The 4,631-nt window shown below is 41.3% G+C and overlaps 1 non-coding gene across 1 annotated transcript; it reads right to left on the bottom strand.

Moving 5' to 3' along the window:
* Window positions 1-3,895: 3,895 nt before the first annotated feature.
* LOC142444148 (small nucleolar RNA SNORA42/SNORA80 family) lies at window positions 3,896-4,026 on the bottom strand. Its single transcript, XR_012783808.1, has one exon. It is a non-coding gene; the product is annotated as a small nucleolar RNA SNORA42/SNORA80 family (small nucleolar RNA).
* Between the last annotated feature and the right edge of the window lie 605 nt (window positions 4,027-4,631).

The following is a 4,631-nucleotide window of genomic DNA, read 5'->3' as shown; positions in this document are numbered from 1 at the left end:
GGAGCAAAGAGTTCTCACTCGTCCCACTCAGCCCTGTGCTCACAACGACATAGTTGTTGAGAGGCCACGCACCACACTAGAACGTTTGCTCATGAATTCCTGGAGTGAGAAATTCAGAAAATAAGCATTCATTGTACCCCTACTATCAACCAAAGGGCATGTAAAGCCCATAGTGTGAAAATGATTACAATTCTTACTGCACCCCCTCGTCTCACAACAGCATTAGGTTCCAAAGACAAGATGATGTGAAAATCAGTGTTATGTGAAAATGGAGGATGACCATGTCACATCACCTGTGGTGTGTGAACATTCAAAGGGACCCCTGATGAGTTACCTCCTTGTCTACTCACTTCCCCCCCTCCCCACCCCCGCATGTTTCCTCAGGAGCACTCAGCCTATCACTGTCTGCAGGGTAAGACTGCTCAGCAGTCTAGAGCCAGGGCGGGCCATATGCTGTGCCCTCTTTCCCAGGGACCAGCCTCTCCCCTGTTCTCATCATCCTTTTAGAAGGAGTAGCACTGGCTCATCCCTTCAGTGATTCTAAAATGCACTTTGTGTCTTTGCTCAAGGAAAGGGGCTTCCTGTCAATGGGAAGGAGGGCCTGCATGCTACAGAGGGGTTTGCTCTCTGTTAGCTAGGTCCTGCCACTGGCCCATTGTCTGAGAATTCCCCATGGTGGTTGCTGGGTAGCTCTGTCCCGCTACATTGCCATGCTCCTATGAGAATGAATCATTCAGAGCTTCCTTTGAGGCAGTGATGGCCAGACCTGGCTTCTAACCTTGACATTAAACTTCAGCTACCATTGGTCATTCATTGGTGAACCAATTCCCACTATTGAGGAAATTAGGGGCTGCACAGTTACCTGACAGCTCATGTGTGATCCTGAAAGCCCCAGGTACTCAGGTGTTCCTTCTTAGGACTCCATCTCAACACACCCACCCCTGCTACCCTTCAGGACTAAGAAGCCCAGAGTTATAGTCACTTCTTTACTGTTCTGAAGGGCAGCTCACCTTTAGGACATTGGTTTCTGCTGCTGTCCTTACCTCTTCTCCATTCCCACAGTGTGGTAGTTACAGAATCTAGTGTCAACTTGAGACTATTAAGAGTGAAAGGGGGAAGTTTAACCTGCCAATCAGGTCACAACTTGATGACCTCATTTGGAGGTGCAACAGAGATAAATAGCTCCCTGGAGGCCAGCTACACTCTCCCTGTGAGACAGTCCTGTTGACAGGCCACATGTTGCTATGCTGATGGCAGCCAGAGCCCTAGAGCTGGAGGAGACTCATGCCAGTGCTGAGATGCTTCCACCACCAGTGGATCAACAAGATTTTCCACCCACTGGTCTGTGATCTTCCTGCATTAGACATCATTGCATGGGTCTGAAGCAGAATTGATGAACTAATATTGCACATATGGGTTACTATTGGACTTTTGGTTTTTATCTGGCCTGGGCTGGGAATGATGTGTTTTTAATATTCAATTACTCTTTATATAAAGGTTTTTTTTGTTATATACATATGAGTGTCTATAAATTTGTTTCTCTGGTCAACCCAGACCAACACAATACCATTCAATATGAGCTTCCTCTCTCTATATACACTGAGGTCTGCAGACAAGGATGCCTCAGGGAACTCAGGGTTTGCTACTGCTAAACATTCGTCATGATATAGTAAAGAGGTCAGATAGGGCACTTTTACTATTGTCATCAATGGGAAATGTCATAATCAGATCATCAATAAAGGACGGGTAGTGTACTCTCTTCAAGTTCTGTCTGAGAGTGGACAATGTGAGTGATTCAATAGTAATGTGAATACAATTGCATTTGTAAAAATTATGCCTCTGGTGAAAGCAAACATGCATGATGAGTGTGGTGCTGGCAAAGAACATGAAAGGACAATGGACTGCTAAAAGGGGAAAATGATCTGTCTTGGAAGAAGTGCGGCCACTGCGCTCCTTAGAGGCAAGGATGCCAAGACTTCCTCTTATGTAATTGGGAAATATTGTAAAGGCAGACCAGTCCCTAGAGAAGGACATTATGCTTGGTAGGATGGAGCAACAGCAAAAATGAAGACACTCAACTAGATTGGTTGACACAGTGGCTGCAACAATGGGCTCAGGCATAGGAACAATTGGGAGGATGGCGCAGGTCTGTACAGTGTTTAGTTCTGTGGAGCATAGGGTTGCTAGGGGGTGGAGCTAATTCCACGGCCCCTAGCAACAACCACAGAAGCAAACCACACGCACACACACACACATCTAGGGAATAAAACGATCAAACCAATAATGGAAGGAAACGCAACCGATATCAGTAGTGGTCATATTGGATTTTATTTCATGGGTAAGTTTAAAGTCTTTTCTATTTTTCAATTCTTTTCTCTGCTTTATTTATTCTTTATTGCTTTTTCCTTTTTCAATTCTACATTCTGCTTGTGATCAAATATTAAAATAGCAATTTTAGCCATGAAGAGATATTGCAACACAGAATATTCATGTTAATTGGATAAATGAATAATGAGTATAGAGGAGGAAAAGGCTGTTTAGCCCGGGGATAGTCAAGGAGCCTTTGGAGGAAATGTCGAAATAAGTAAATTCTGAAGGGCTGAGCCAATAGAAAATGATTTTTATGGCTTTGTCAGTATCCTGTGGATCTCTAGGGTTTTTTCCCTTTTGTTCATTCCTTATTGCTAAGGGCCTTCTAGTTGTAAAACTAAATCAAGTGGATGATTAATTACCACTTAATACATGTTAATTACATACTAATAGTGAGTGATTATCACAGCATATTAACTAGTGTTAGCATGCCCAGAGTATTGTGCTGTAATTAGCAATGAGTAATGGCTACAATGACTAGGAGAAAGTGAGTGAAACAGGCATGAAAGGCACCACCATGTTCCGGGAAGGACTTCGAGCTGAGTGTCGCAGAGGAACGGGATCAGGGCACATGCATTGTCAAACGTCCCAACTCTGAGCGTAACCCAGTATGAAGTGAAGCAAAGAGCAGAAACTGCCATTTCTCCAACAAGCCAAAAATGAAAAAATGGTCCCCATCATTAGTCATCAGGGAAACACATTTAAATGACCAAGAGACAATTCCTCACACGTGGCAGATTGGCCAGAATCCAAAAGCTAGACAAGTATTAGTGAGAAGGTAGCCAAATCAGAAGCCCCTGTCACTGTTGGTGGAAAATAAAGAGGTGAAGTTATTTGGGAAATAGCCTGGCGTTTCTTCAAACAATTAAAAGCAGAGTTATTGTATATCCCAGCGGTTTTAGTCTTAGGAATGTATATCCATGAGAGAGCTACATAAAACCTTATATATTAATATTTATAGTAGCATTGTTCAAAATTTTGAAACAATCTAAATGTCCATGATTGGATTAGTGGATAAATAAAATCTTGACTAACCATATGATGGAATATCATTCTGTTTTAAAAAGAAATTAAGTACAAATGCATGCATGAGTTGGATGAACTTGAAAACACTTTGCTACATGAAATAAGGTACTCACAAAATATCACATAATATATGATAACTTATATAAAAATTAATAATATGGAGATCCATAAAGGTAGAAATTATAGTGGCTGCTTACAATGAATCGGGAGGTGAGAGCAGGAACAAACAGGATGGGATTTCTTTGTGAGGTCATAAAAATACTCTAAAATGGACTGGGAGGATGAGCATATAGATCTGTAAGTATGTTCAAAAACATCCTATTTTATACTTTAAATGATTACTTTATATGATACATGAATCCTATATCCATAAAGAAAGTTTTTAAAAGTCAGGAAAGAGAAAGTCTGGTGCATTGTGGGAGGTCTTTTAGGCGCACGAAGGTATCTGAACTTTATATTACGTAACACGGACATATTCGTGGTTTCATTTTGTTTGTTTCACTGCGCAACCCGCTTCAGTGCCTTAAGGCTGCCGGGTAAAGCCAGGCAATGGTTCGGGGTGACAGTTTGCTTTGAATGGGACACTGAGAGGCCCATGGGATCGGACCTGCCACAAATCCAAACCCATGCACCATATTTGTGGTTTCTAAGTGGAGGAATATAATGGATTCACATCTGTTATTTTCCTTGAGCCAACTGATTCTGAATTGCGTAATTGTTTGAAATGTAGTTCTAGGATACAGTGCTTGCTTTCTTCTGTGAAGTGAAGCACTACTCTAAGTAGTTTTTAATAAAATAAATCTTAGTGTTATATCTCACAATTACATAATGTTATTAGCTTCTGAAATGTTACATGGTAAACATATATTAAATGCACCGTGTCACATGAGTATTTTGTAATGAACCGTGGTAATGTTGAACATGGATTCCACAAGATAGTCTACATGTTTTCTTGAGAACTTCTTGATCTACCACTTGGTGCTCTTTTTTTTTTTTTTTTAATTCCTGAAGTCACATTTCTGTTATATTGTAGTAGGCTTTTTTCCTTTTTGTAATGATAAAAGCTCCACATTTACAGGAGCAAAATTGAATAATTTAGAAGCTATTATTTCAGCAGAAGCACCCTCCTTAAGAGCGAACATAATGCAAGGAAGCAGTGCGTGAGGAAGAATACACACTGCAGCCTGCTGTTGAGTGCCGTTGAATCGATGTGCCGTTGAATCGATCCTGACCCA

This window comes from Tenrec ecaudatus, chromosome 3 (assembly GCF_050624435.1).
Source record: "Tenrec ecaudatus isolate mTenEca1 chromosome 3, mTenEca1.hap1, whole genome shotgun sequence".
Lineage (NCBI taxonomy): Eukaryota > Metazoa > Chordata > Mammalia > Afrosoricida > Tenrecidae > Tenrec > Tenrec ecaudatus.
The sequence above is the reverse complement of the archived record's forward strand: the minus strand, read 5'-3'. Positions and strand labels throughout refer to the sequence as shown.